Consider the following 13,980-nt stretch of genomic DNA (forward strand, 5'->3'; position numbering starts at 1 on the left):
ACCTAGTTCTATACTTTTTGCCTATTCTACACCCGATTCTATACCTTCTACTTGTTCCACGCCTAGTTTTGTACCTTCGGCCAGTTCGATACATTTCAAGAGAGATCGAGCTTCTTGAGTGAGTGAGTACTACTTCAAGTCAAACTGCTCCTTTATATAGCCTTCTCTGTTGAAGAATCTGGGGCAATTAGATTAATAAGATTCTTCTTACGATGATAACTATTTGTGAGGTACTTTTTACTTTTTCTTATTAACACAATCTTCTCTTGTTATTATTAGAGTGTGTTTTCTTACTTCAACAAATAGTTACTAAAACAAAATAGACAAGAACACAAGATGTTGGCTTTCTATCAGGGCCAAAAACCTCTCACTCTTTGAGAGGAAAACCCGCACAAATTCTTCTTATAGAGATTCTAATTGATGAATACCAAGACCAAGACCCTTGACCTAGGAGCCACTGCAAGCTCAAGACACACATTCTCTTGATAGTCCTCTTCTTGAATCCTATTCCACCGAGATCTTCATCATTACCTTGACAATGAGACCTTCACTGCTACTTTGATACTGAACTCTTCAACATTGATTTGACATCGAGATTTTGTCACTTTGTAGAAGCATCAAGACTTCATGTTCAAACTGCGACATTATTGAGATTGAGATTAGCACTGGATCCTTCTCCCTGTGGCAGCACCAAGACTCCTTAATCTAACCAGAGGTATCCGAACTTGTCTTCTACACTTAGGCCTTCTGAATAGAGATATTTGAATTGTTCATTGTCTTTGTCCTCCGAAATCACTGAGAGAGACCATCGAATTTATGACTGTGGAAACATGACTACTTCAGGAATATCAAACTGAGACCAATCTTCTTGTTGTCAATGTGATTTCTAATTTAAGAAGGATCCGAATTCGCTTCCCCACAGAACTATAGCCTTGTAACCTTTGATCTTTAGCCTTCACTGAAACATAGATGATCTGAATTTTGTTGTTTTCTCTATTCACCGAAATCTTCAAAGCTATGCGAAGTTACTTCATTGTAACTGTCCTCCGAAAACCACAGAAGAATTTGAACTTCTTTGTTGCCTCTGCTCACCCGAAATCTCAAAGGGATATGCGAAAAAAAATTTGTGTTTCTGCAAGGAGCCCAGCCTCCTATATATAGTTGTTCGACCATATATTACGCCGACCTTAACATCCGAATAGTTGTGACATTTTAGGTGAGCCAACATGTGTCATTTAATTCATTTTGCAGGCTGACATCAAGAGGACTGTGCTTGTCTTTTTTTTGGAGGGCTTTTCTAGACACTAGGTTGACTCATATATATTTTATATATGCTCAAGAGGAGCTCCTTATACATGGCTTGACTCTTTGACTCAATAATAAATCCTAAGGCTCTTAATGGGAGCCACTAACAAATAAAATCACTTGCTCATGAAGCAAGGCTTACAATAACAATTTTAGTTTCTTCATTACATCATTTACAATAGTCACAATTACATGTCATTATGAAGACCAAACCTAGTTACATTTTACAACATTCTCAAGGGGTCAAATTCCCTCCTGTAGGTCGACTTGATGTTTCCAGGGCTGACTTGTACTTTAGGAGATTCCAAGACTTTCTAGACTCAAAAATAATTCTTTTTATAAATACATTTTGCCGGAAGGGTCTTATAAACATGATGTTGACTCCTTTTGAATCATAACAATAAATCCTAAGACTTAACAAACCCTAGAAGCATGAAAAACATGCTTTTACCTAGAAGACCATCAATAAAGAGCATGAAACCCATGCTTTAATAATAATAACTTTTTCTTTTCTTTTCTTGTTTGTTACATAGGATACATATTGAAATGAATACAACAACAGTTATGAAGACCGAAACTAGTTACATTTTCAACAACTTCTAGGCTTAGGATGTATAATTTTTCTAACATAACGAGGGTTTCCCTATGTTTGATTCCAAATTTGTTGTTGAGTATGAATAAGAGTATGATATGATAAGTTATTCAAAGGAAGGAATTAGTGCTCAATTCAAAGTGACATCAATCTTACACATATCATAAGATTGCAAGATCCCGCATCAATTAATAAAATCAAATGCAATCCCGAATTGAATCTAAGTAAAAAAAATTGCCATCAGAATTCTAACTGCATCACGAAATTAGAGCATTACATATAATAAAAAATATGTCCAAGATAAATCACAAATTAAGTTTGCAAGAAAGATCATCAGCTCATGCCAAGGGATTGATGTTTCATTTGCTTCATAATAGAGATCAGTTATCAGCAAACTTATCCAAGACATCCTTTAACTATTTCATAATTGTGTGAATTAAATACAATTGAAATATTTTCCAAAAAAAAGTCTTCCTCAACCTAAATTAAAAAATGTCACATAAATTTGTGTCAAGTAAGTAACCACTTGTGTCAAGAGAAAATAAACAACATCATATGTTGCATGAATCATGTGCCAAAGTGAGTCATATGCTAACAAATACGATAAGAATGAATGCTCCAATTTAATGAATCAACCACTCAAGTATCAAGATCATATGCTTGATCAAGGACATTACTAGTGCATGCATCAATTGAAAGTGGCTTGCTTGAGCATCATTAACATGCACAAGATTTGTTTCGTTGGCCTTTAAAATATACGTAACCATGAAATCAAGGTATAAGTACTAAGAAATGTTTCAAATCATATCATTAACATCAAGCAATACGAGAGGGTCAAACCCTTGCAACAAGATAAAGATGATGTGAAGCAGAGGTGGATGGAGCTTAGGGCTAACAGGAAGCAAGCCCCTAGGGTTTGTTGCAGGATGGCATCGCTAATTGTACTATTGATCGATGGTGTCAAAACCCTACCAACACCTGGTCAACAAATGACACGCAAGCGGTATCGAGTCTCTGTTCACACCGGTAGCAGTTGGAGGAGGGTTAGAGTAGCAGTCAACGCATCATCAATTTCACAGTTTGGATCGTTTCAACAGCAAAGCGAAGTTACCAGGCGACAGGGGGAAGTCAGCAGAGTAAAATTTGTTTTTACTCAAGAAAGGGGAAATTATAGTCTGACTTTTTCACACATCTAATCCTGATGATGAACCACAGAACACGTTGGTTCAGAACGTCGATACAATAAAATCATGAATGCGATGAATCTGGAAGACAAAACCACACAAAAGGGGAAATGGTCAGTCCAAGAGACTTGGTCGATCCAAAACCTGGGCCGAAAGACATCTTAACGGTTTGGGACTTGAGCCAACTTAGCAAAATCTAGACAAGGTCTTCTAGCTAGATCCCTAGCTGGCAAAATGGTTTTCTTTGCGTAGGAGCGTTTGGCGGAAGGCAGATCGGGTTTTCTAGAGGAAGAAAAGACTAACCTCAAAAGAGCATCTTTATGGGAAACTGTCAAAGATCATTAGGTAGGACAAGCATCTCCAACAAAAACATCAGATCAACCTCTTTGGACAGTGACAGAAATCCAGGTAAGATCTGCAAATCCCCTGGAAATTCCTGAGGATGTAGGGTTTACAGGAGGATTAGAGGACATTGTCAAGAGTTGTGGCCTCTAGGGGAATGAGGGTTTAAAAAAATTGTCTAAGGATCTGCATGCAAAGGACAAGGGCACTGCCTAGAGAGTCGTTAGAACCCTCGCTATAGAACCTGCTAAGAGAACGGGAGAGACAGAGATAAGGGATATCCAACCAAAAGACAGTCAGAAGCTTTTTTCAGGGAAAGAGAGGTTGGGTGATTTTTCGATGCTAAAGGTCAGAGAGGTACAGGGCTTCCCTTGCAGCAGAGACGGTACAAGGAGGAGACACCGTCCAAGAGATTTTGGGCAAGGAGAATGGAAAATTGCAAGAAGTCAGCCTCTTGGGGGCCTCAGCAGTGGTGGTTTTTGGAGATCGACCCGAGAATGAACGACAATCTGTAGAGAATAGGGAGGTAACAAGGCTAAATACATTAGCAGAAGGTCAGCAGCAAGAAGAGCTCATCGAAGTTCACGCACAACTGCAAGGTCAGCAAAATCAAACAGAAGGACCAGAGAAAGAAAATTCCCAAATCTTTGGCTCGAAGAGGAAGAATGGTAAATTTATTAGGAAAAAACCGAAAAACCCTAAACTAGTTCTCAGGATTGACATCCAAATCAACAGTGCTATGGAAGCATCAAAACTTATCATTGTTGGGAGAGCAAAAGGAAGATTCTTTATGGCAAGCTACATCACTGACTAGATATCGAAGGCTTGGAAGGGGGCACTGGAAAACGTGTCAGAGGTGATCATTTTAGCATGGGGTGGTTCATGGCCAGATTCAGCAAACTAGAAGCGCTTGAATGGGTTCTTGAGCGGAATTGGTGTTTCAGCTCCTCACCAATTTTGTTCAAAAAATGGACTCCTCTCTTTGACACAAAAAGAGAAAAACTCGAGGTTCCAATCTGGGTTTGCCTTCCAGCTCTACCTCCTCAACACTGGACGAAAGATGTTTTTAAGGCAATAGGAAACAAGTTGGGCCTCTTTCTCAAAGAAGACATGTCCTTTAAGGAAACCAAAGCCAGGATAGTGGCCCGCATTTTGGTAAAGCTAGACCCAAGAGAAGGACTGGCAGAACAAAGAACAACAACAACAACAACAACAACAAAAATTTGATCTGCATCTTCAATGGTATTCGCACTCACAGTTGATTGATTATGAGGAACTTCCTTTCCAGTGCCACCGCTGTCACAAACACAGCCATCTAGCGCGAGATTTCCCCCTGGGGTTTTACAGAAGGAGAAGACAATGAGGCATCCCAAGATAAGGGCCTCTAGAAATTGAAACAGGGGAGCAGAGGAGAGTCAACCATATCTCGATGGAGGTAGAAGTAGACACTCAATAGGTTTTCAGGCGCCAAGAAACTCTGGGAAACAAACGGTCAATGGAAGCGCAAGATGCTCACAAAAGTCATCGTTCCTCTCCCCCAGACTGCAGGTACTATTTTACACTCGGCCTCCTCTTTATCCTCTATTATGCACTCTTTGCTTGATGTTAATTCAAGGCCTGGTCCCTCCAGGCCGAAGAACTCAAAGATGCTCCCGCCTTGCAGTTTGTCAAATGGCCTAGACAGTATCATAACTTCCATCCCTGCCCTAAAACTCTCTGGTTCCACCTCTCCCATTCTTGAGATGACAACCTCCCCTCCTTCATCCTCTTTGGCCTCTCACTATTGTAGAAATTTCTCATTTCCCACCCCGGTTTTCAGTTTCTCCTTATTTCTCCCATATAGTTAAATGCCCTTTCCCATAACCATACATTTAACAGGCTGGAAAAAATAAATTTGCTGAAAACACAAATTCTGGAAATTTTACAGAATGCTGGAAATTGCATAAATAAAAATCAGCAGTAATAAACAGCCATTAAAACACATTTAAACACTGAGATTTTTGGTCAATGTGACCCTGGAAAAACCCCCTACAACTCTTGGGGAAAACCAGTTTGAGAGCTCTTCTTTATTTCTGGAAAATGCATTTTTACAGTAGGAGAAATGTTCAGCAAACAAAAAATCAGCAAACAGACTTTTACAACTTATCTCAGCCTTGCTGATACACCACTGCTGATACTCCGCAGCTGTTGTTGTTACACCGCGGCTGTTGTTGTTACACCGCTGCTGTTGTTGTTACACCGCGGCTGTTGCTGTTACACCGCTGCTGTTGTTGTTACACCGCGGCTGTTGTTGTTACACCGCTGCTATTGTTGTTACACCGCGGCTGCTGCTGTTACACCACGGCTGTTTTTGTTACACCGTGGTTGTTGCTGTTACACCGCGGCTGTTGCTGTTACACCGCTTTCAGCTGCTGAAACTCCGCTCTCAGCTGCTGAAACTCCACTCTGCTGAAACTCCGCTTTCAACTGCTGAAACTCCGCTCTCAGCTGCCCAGAAATCTCCCTTGCTCTCTTGCTCTCCTTCTCTCAATCTGCTCATGAAAGAATGAATGATCTTTTCCTCCTTTTCCTCCCTTAACCCAACCCTAAGTGACTTTTGGGTGATCCCTAAATCCAATGGCTGAAATAGATTTAGATCAATGGCTGAGATTAAATGCCCATTTAAATCTCACTTTCTATTTTTTAATTCACCCCACTTTAATAAAGACCCACTTAGTCATTTATTTCCAAAGTCACTTTTCCTTTCTAATTTTTCATTGACTTTATAAAAGTCACTTTAAAATTAGACTTAGTAACTTTATCACTTAAAGTCACTTTTAAATTAGATTTAACTTTATAAAAATTATAAAGTTACTTTAGGAGAAAAATTAAATTCTTTTGGACACTTTTCCCTAGGCCAAAGATCAAAGCCTAAGGGAACCACCTGTCCTCCGTACCAAATTTCAACAACTATAACCTTCGTCTGAGGGACAAGAACGAATTCTCCAGCAGTTCTATAGGGGGATTAGGAGAAGTAAGCACCATCTAGAACTGGGACTTCTAGACATAGGAAAACAAATATTTCCAAGGCACAACATAAAGCTAAACATGACATAGCGGATGGGAAACAACTCTCTTTGGAAGGGGCTCTTAGAGCGGAGTAAGCCCCTGAGAAGGCCGCCAAATGATTGTTTTCCCTTTCAACTACAAAGGGTTTGCTAGCACCTGCAAGAAGCTAGCCCTGAAAAGCCTTATGAAGGACACTGGCCCAGACGTCCTTATGCTTCAAGAAACCTTAGGCAATGGAGAAACTGTGTCGGCCTCCCTCAATAAAATGATGCCTGGATGGTCCTTTGTGACCTCTGATGAGAAGGGAAGATCAGGGGGATTGGCTACGGGTTTCAAGGCCAGCAATTTCAGAACTAGGGTTCATAACTGGTCATGGGAGCTAAGGTCTAATCCTCTGAGTTATGCATGGATCTCTCCCTCATCAACATCTACGGCCCGTGTCAAGATAGGGTCACCTTTTGGAACTCCCTTCTGTCAAAATCCTTCATGAATGGTCCAAATGTGGTGGTGGGAGGGGATTTAAATTTCTCTTTGGGAATGTCTGAGACCTGGAGTCCGCGGGCTCAAGTTGATGCCTTGCCTGATTTTTTTGCGAGCAAGTTAATGGCCAACGAGCTACTACATATCAATTTGATCAAACACAAACCAACCTGGAGAAACGGGCACTCAGGCTTAGCTAGAGTGGCAAAGAGGTTGGATCGATTTTTGTTGAATGAAGATCTAATTAGCAGAATTTCCCTATTTCGACAATGGGTAGGGACGGGAGGAGAACCAGACCATTTCCCCATTCTTCTTGAATTAAAAGGGAGCAATGGGAAGCCAGGAAGCCCTTTTAAATTTAATCTTATCTGGCTCTAAAAGGAAAGCTACAATGAGTTGGTAAAGGCTACCTGGATCCCGCACACCCCAGTCCAGGGGCCCTCCATAGCTCTTCAATTTATGGAGAACCTCAAACGAACGAAATAGGCTACAATCATTTGGGCGAAAGAAAAGTGGACAAGGGAAGAGGCGGAATTAAAAAGCAATGAAACAGAACTAGGAAGATTGGAAACGCCGGAGAGAGATGGAAATGAGACAGAAGAATCTAGGGAAAGGATAAAACAACTGGAATGTTCAAAAAGGAAGATTCTAAAGGACAAAGAAGAGCAAGCGAGACTAAAGAGCATAGCCATATGGTTAGCTACTGGGGATGAAAACTCAAAGTTTTTCCAAAACTATGCGAGAGGAAGAAAAAACATAAATACAATCTGGGAAATGCAGAAAGTAGATGGAAGCATAGCAAAAACTTTTGATGAATTAGCCTCAATAGGAACAGACTGTTTCAAGGCTCTCTTTAGAGCCCCAGAGCAAGCAACTATTGCAGAAGTAATTCAGGTCACCCAATTATTTCCTATATTTGCAGAGGAGGATGAAAATGATCAGCCTAAGTCCCCTGACACAGGGATTCGGGATTCGTAGGATTCGGGATTCGTAGTGTCGGATTCGGACATGTTGACCCCGCGGAACAGGATACGAGGATTCGTTATATATTATTTTATTAAAATATATATATATATATATATATATATATATATATATATATATTAAAAATTAAATATTTTTTACACAAATTTTAATTAATGATACAAATTTATTGAAATGGTCATACATGAATGACTTACTTAACGCGGTTGAATCCCAAAAATGATATCAAATTTATTGATTTCAAACATTGATCTTCATCTATAGCATGCATAGTAAATACAAAATTCAAATACATGTCAGTGGTCACATAAATGATAAATCATGATTCATAATTCATAACTGAAAGACAACTTACAACTACAAGATAGTAAGATAAACACACTAACAAATTTTTAACCTATAAAAGAATAACCATCATGAATTATCAAAAACTTTGAAATGCAAACCTCAAAGTTTTTATACCATCAAAGACTACTTGAACATTATTCAACCCCATTTCATATATACTCTTATCATTATTTTTTAAAAATTATATATCTCAATAAAATAATAATAATAAAGAAGATATTATATGTATGATCTGAAATTTTACAGACACCAAGACAACCCTACATCTCCCCCTCGCAATAAACATTGAACTGAAATCTTATTCTTGAATTCCCGTGAAGGTTGTCAATGAGATGATCAAATTCATGTTTTGCATTCATGTACTGTTCAGCGTTATCTTTGCTTTTGTCAACAGCATCTCCTTTAACAGTTCAAATCCCATCCCAGTGGTTATTCAAAACATTATCTTGAATAATCTTCCAGTGAAAAATCAAACTAAACTTTTTTTAATTGAACTAGTTTAATTCCTTATCTAGCAAAATAGATAACTTGTAAGAAATTGTTGCTGCAGTAGAAATAATTGGTAAACAGAAGCCATGAACGACATATGAAAGAATCAAGGGTCCTTTGGGTTTTGCAGATTTGAGCAATCAAAACTGTCACTCGAAATTGTGAAAAAAGCGAGTTCTCGAAGTTTCCAGGCAATAATGGTTCTAGTATTTCAAGCACATGTTTTGTTAGAACACAGCATACAACAACATCTATTGAGAAACGTAGAATACTCAAATGCGACTGCCATCCATTGATGTTAACTTAGCCATACATCAAACATTAATAAAACAATGCTTGCCAAATGATGAAAAGTGTGACTGTAATGAGCAATTGCGGCCTTTTTCTAACCCGCGGAAGTCACTTTGCCGCTAAACGAGTCCTGGAAAGCAGGACACGTAGTCCAAAATCGTGACACGATGGCGATTTTCGAGACACGCACAGGATTCGACGTGTCATAATCGGATTCGACATGTCATGTTTTTTGGACACGTTTTTTGGGTGAATCGTGTTCGACACGCCGGATTCGGACACGTGGCCCCTCCCTAACGAATCCGGTTACTCAGTGATCAGCTTATGGCCACAATCACGAAAGGGGAAGTGGAAGGAGTCATCAAATCTATGCAGAAAGGTAAAAGTGCGGGCCCTGACGGATGGACAATTTAATTCTTCCAACATTTCTTTGAGCTTATTGGAGATCACCTTACGCGGGTGATGGAGGACTCCAAGATCAAAGGTCAAATATATGAACCTTTCAACTCCACCTTCCTCGCTTTAATGCCTAAAAATGATGATCCCAAGACGTTTGAGGAATTCAAACCAATCTCTCTCTACAATTGCATTTATAAGATAATAGTCAAGATCATAGCTATCCGACTCAAACCCTTACTATCAAAGAATATCTCTAGGAAACAATTTGGTTTTCTAGATCGACTGCAAATTCACGAGGCAATAGGAGTCACCCAGGAAGCTATGCACAGCCATAAAAAGAGAAGAAGAAAAGTATTGATAGCAAAAATAGACCTATCAAAGGCTTATGACAGAATTAGTTGGATTTATTTGCGCCTATTGCTTACTCATTTGGGCTTTGATATTGCTTTTATCAACTGGGTTATGGGGTGTGTCACAAATGTGAGTTTTGCAAATTTAATAAATGGAGCGACTTCCCCTTTCTTCCACGCCCAAAGAGGCCTCAGACAAGGATGTCCATTGTCACCACTCCTATTCTTATTGGTCGCAATTGGGCTAAGTAAGTTGATTCTCACAGCAAAACGCAGAGGAGATGTAAAAGGAGTCTAGGTAGCCACAAATTTGTTCATAACACACCTTCTGTTTGTGGATGGTATTCTTCTTTTCAACGATGGGTCCAGAAGGGATCTTCAGCAGCTGAAAGAATCACTCAACCTGTTCCTAAAAGCTATAGGTATGTGTATAAACGAGCAAAAGTCTTCATTGGTACATGAAGGATTATCTCAGGCAGAAATCCACAGGGCTCAAACTTTCCTTCCTTTTGAAGCAAAACCAATGAAGGATAGTCTCAAATACTTGGGGTTCCATATTGAACCAAACTCCTATAAAAATCAAGATTGGAAGTGGCTCCTGGCCAAGATTGAAAAACGTATAAAGCATTGGAGTTACAAATGGCTCTCGAGGGTTGGAAGGTTGGTACTGATAAAATTGCAATTCTTGTTTATTGGATAGCCCTCACACAGATCCCCAAAGGAATTCTCTCTGCAATAAGGAAACTGTGTGGGCAATTCCTATGGGGGTGCAAAGGAGGAAGGAGTTCTCCCTTGGGTGGCATGGGAAAAGATAGCCCTCCCAAAGGCTTAGGGAGGTTGGGGAATAAAGGATCTTCCTACTTTTGCAACATCTCTTGCAGCAAAGTCCGAATGGCGCATACTATCGTCGGATAATCTATGGACTGCAGTAGTCAAAAGGAAGTATATTGATCCTCTTTCCATTGAGGAATGGGTGCGAAGGCAAGACAAGAGAACTTCAAATGCGTCAGTAATATGGAAAGCTACAGTGGAATCTTTTAAGGTTATTGAAGATGGTCGAGCGTGGCATATAGGGAATGGTGAAAAAGTCAGAATTGGCATTGATTAGGGATCGGTCTGATGAACTCAGATGGGTCCATGCCCAATTGATTTTTATACACCTAAATTTGGTTACAACTATCAAATGGACAGGAGAGTCCAGGGTTTACAGGTATGGTGGTGGAAAACGGTTTGGAAACTGGAACGCACTGCAAAAGTCAAGGCTATTTGTCTGGTGTCTCCTCATAAATAAAGTTCCTACCTGGGACAATCTTCAGAAAAGAAACAAACATGGTCCAAGCTGGTGTATGTTGTGCAAAAATGTTGAAGAATCGGTAAATCATCTCTTTTTAAGCTGCCCATTCACCTTAAAAGTGTGGGAAGCATCTTTGAGTCTCCTAAGACTCAGCATGACCTGGAGACGTTTAAACATAGGGGAAGCTTGGCAAAATTGGTGGAATGTTGTGCGAGATGAAAAATTAAAGAAAGTGCCACCAATAACTCGCTGGGACATATGGCTGGCAAGGAATAAAGGCATTTTCCAAGACACATCTTCAGCTCCCTCTCTCATAGCTATTGAAATTGCCACAATTTTCTCATTACTCCCAACCTCCCTGTCGACTTTGGCTCCACGAATTATTAGAGAAGAGCAAATCAACCCACAAATCCCATGGGCATACTTCGATAGAGCATCCGATGCTCAGAATAGATGCAGGACTGGATTGGTTATCCACATCAACAGTCTCAGACATTTAAAATCAACAATATGCCTTGGAATTGAAACAAACAACTATGCAGAACTATTATCATTGAAATTATTATTATGCTGGCCTCGGGAACTTGGCATAGATTCAGTGCAAGTTTTTGGAGATTCATTAAATGTTATTGATTGGTTTAATGCAGTGCAGAGATGTCAAAATCATACTTTGATCCCACTCATTGCGCAAAAAAAAAAACTATCAAACAGGCTTTTGATTTTATCTCTGTTTGCTAAATACAGGGAACGGAATGCAGAGGCGGATCTCTTATCTAAAGATGGTGTTCAACAAGTTTTGGGCAGATGGCACATTCGATTATTAATTGGTTTAATGCAGTGCAGAGATGTCAAAATCATACTTTGATCCGACTCATTGAAAAAGAAAATCTATCAAACAGGCTTTTGATTTTATCTATGTTTGCTGCATACAGGGAACGGAATGCAGAGGCGGATCTCTTATCTAAAGATGGTGTTCAACAAGTTTTGGGTAGATGGCACATTCGAGAGACCATAGACGGGAGGATTCAGGAACACGATCACCCTCCTTTCATCACGTGACGGGGTTTTTCCCTATACAGGAAGCGGACATCTATCCAGATTTTTTGCCGCAGTACCAGGAGATGTTTTTTATCAGCTCTTTATATATTTGGTTATTTCCTAATGTTAGTATGATACAGTAAATTTTTATGTCCAAAGTATGTTTTTTCAGTTTTTGGACACAGTGATATATATGTACATGATCATGGTTTGAAGAGGGTTGTTTTCTCTATGTTATGAGAGGCCCGGGTCTGTATTTTTTTGGTGCACTTCAATACACTATGGACTTTGTCATAGACTATATATGTTTCTGAGAGTCTCCTGAGGACACACACAAACAGTAATGCTTTTGCATCGGCCGATGCAACTTTTTATTATCTCAATAGAAAGTTCGAGAAAAAAAAAACCAAAACAAAACAAAAACATTTGGCGATATGTAAATTTAATTTATCCAAATTGTGCTCAAGGGCGAATATGACTTATATGTGCTAGAAAACCTTTGAAACCCCCGTAGCCATGTTCTGTGCTTAAAAAACAAATGAAATTATTTTTTGATATCCAAACTTATGAATTTTTATCCCAATCAATTCAAACCCTGCTACTCAAAATAAATTCATGAACCAGATAACACACCTACAGCAGGGTTTATTCGGAGTTAATGGCTGGCTGGTGCCGGTTAGAATTGAAATGGGAAAGGGCCGCGAGTGCCCCGATGCCTGTATCTGTATGTCTTCACGCCAGAGGGGGAGGGCTCGAGAGGGGCCGACCGAGTGTTTTACGACGGCGTTGGAGAATGGGTCGCTGGTTTAATACTGCGTTCTGATTGTTGGCTCGGCCGATGGCTGGGCCAATCGATTTGCTAGCCGAAACGCACAGCACAGAGCCACTGTGAGCTAACGCGAGATTTTAAAAAGTTTATCAAGCCGAATCGCGGGTCACGCAGAGAGGAAACACAGAGAAACTGTGGAGTAGGCTCGGCCAACCCAAAGAATAAAGGGGGGGTTGTCGATTCGCTGCAAAGGAGTCTCGGCCGACAGGAGGGAACATGGGGTCGCGTCGGTCTGCGACTACAAGTGAAATCGAACTGCAAGAGTTTGGCCTCTAGAGGGACCGAGTCGACGAGGACCTGCCTATTGAGGCCGAGAGGTCGGCTCGATGGCCACAACAAAATAAAATGGTCGCTGTGGTCTCGGCACCGTAAAGGCCGACGCGCAGAAAGGATACGAAAGGTGGCGGGGTCGATGCCCCAAACCTTTGTTTAAAACTATATATATATAACAAAACAAAAAAATGTATTTGTTTTTTTAAATATAATAAAACCTAACTCTCAAATATCTAGATGTAAGCCAACTTCAATTTGAACAAACTAATGTCTTATCTAAATAATAATTTATTATTTTTTTTTAATTTATTTAAACAAACTTAACACTAACCTCACAAGATCTATTCAATTTAAGACGACCAAAAAACATGCATAATTAAAATAAAATTGTTGGACACCTAATCCTCAATGGGTTAGTGTGGAAACCGAATGGACAAAAGGAGTCCAAGAGACCTTGGGATGTGAAACCCAACGTTCACAACATGTACTATAAATGTAAATCATTTGTTAATAAAAATCGTACTCTCGTAATTTATCTTTCATATTTCTCTTGTTGTCCATGTGTGTTTAACATGGTATCAGAGCAGGCATATTCCTGCCCTGCATAATTAAATTTGAGCCATTTGTTTTATGGCCTTTCTGTGCAAGTTATTTCTGCCATGAACTTCATGAATATTTCTTCAGCTAAATTTTAGCTGCAACCTGTTAATACTGTTGTTGGTGTCTGCTCCTCA

At 39.8% G+C, this 13,980-nt stretch overlaps 1 protein-coding gene across 4 annotated transcripts in view; it reads right to left on the reverse strand.

Moving 5' to 3' along the window:
* Positions 1–13,394, reverse strand: part of LOC149244803 (uncharacterized) — a 202,111-nt gene extending 188,717 nt beyond the window's left edge. For 3 of the 4 annotated variants that reach the window (XM_089375017.1, XM_089375016.1, XM_089375014.1), the window contains exon 1: positions 12,778–13,394. The gene's annotated coding sequence lies outside the window, so the exon portion shown is untranslated. The remainder of the gene's footprint in view (positions 1–12,777) is intronic. The other variant, XM_089375015.1, reaches the window with a different exon arrangement.
* Between the last annotated feature and the right edge of the window lie 586 nt (positions 13,395–13,980).

This window comes from Pinus tabuliformis, chromosome 8, assembly GCF_031772625.1.
Source record: "Pinus tabuliformis cultivar Carrire ecotype Pingquan chromosome 8, CPIR1, whole genome shotgun sequence".
Lineage (NCBI taxonomy): Eukaryota > Viridiplantae > Streptophyta > Pinopsida > Pinales > Pinaceae > Pinus > Pinus tabuliformis.